The sequence below is a fragment of the Callithrix jacchus genome, chromosome 16 (genome assembly GCF_049354715.1).
Source record: "Callithrix jacchus isolate 240 chromosome 16, calJac240_pri, whole genome shotgun sequence".
NCBI lineage: Eukaryota > Metazoa > Chordata > Mammalia > Primates > Cebidae > Callithrix > Callithrix jacchus.
In genome coordinates, this window is record NC_133517.1 from 46,080,081 (window position 1) to 46,081,061 (window position 981).

Sequence of the window (981 nt, forward strand, 5' to 3'; positions counted from 1 at the left end):
CCTGTTATCCCATCACTTTGGGAGGACAAGTTAGGTGGATCACCTGAGGTCAGAAGTTCAAGACCAGCCTGTCTAATGTGGTGAAACCTCATTTCTACTAAAAATACAAAAAATTAGCCGGGCGTGGTGGCACATGCCTGTAATCCCATCTACTTGGGAGGCTGAGGCAGGAGTAATCCCAGCTTGAACCTGGGAGGCAGAGGTTGCAGTGAGCCGAGATTGCGCCATTGCACTCCAGCCTGGGCAACAAGAACAAAACTTCATCTCAAAAATAAAAATAAAATGCCTCATTGTTTCTTGGCCTTTTGGCTAAGATCAAGTATAGTATCTATTCTTATCTGAATATCTGATATGTCTTCTATCTAAGCACAATATACTAAATGGGTGTCTGGAGCTGGGAGATGGGATAAGGAGCTTGCTCTGTCCGCCCCACACATCAACCTGGTATTGTGGTAGTGCAGTACCTTCAGAAACAGTACACTCCTCCCACACAAAAAAAAAGGCTCTAGAATATCGAATGTATCAGTCAAAATAGGCCAAAATATTCAGCAGAAACAACTGGAAATCACAGCAGTGAAGCATAGCAAAAGATTTATTTCTTGTGTCTGCTATGTGTGTGATGCAGGTGCAAGGGGCTCTCTGCCCATCTGAGTCATCCAGGAAGCCAAACTGACAGAGGCTCCATCTCTAAATGCTCCATGGTCGGCTGGACATGGTGGCTCACGCCTATAATCTCAACACTTTGGGAAGCCGACTCAGGCAGTTCAAATCACTTGAGGTCAGCAGTTCAAGACCAGTCTGGCCAACGTAGTGAAACCTTGTCTCTACTAAAAATACAAAAATTAGCGGGGCATGGTGGCACACGCATGTAGTCCCAGCTACTTGGGAGGCTGAGGCAGGAGAATCACTTGAACCCGGGAGGCAGAGGTTGCAGTGAGCCAAGATCACACCGCTGCACTCCAGCCTAGATGACAGAGTGAG

At 46.8% G+C, this 981-nt stretch overlaps 1 non-coding gene across 1 annotated transcript; it reads left to right on the forward strand.

The window, feature by feature from the left end:
- Positions 1-289: 289 nt before the first annotated feature.
- LOC118148735 (U2 spliceosomal RNA) lies at positions 290-486 on the forward strand. The gene has a single exon (XR_004735644.1). It is a non-coding gene; the product is annotated as a U2 spliceosomal RNA (small nuclear RNA).
- Positions 487-981: the final 495 nt, after the last annotated feature.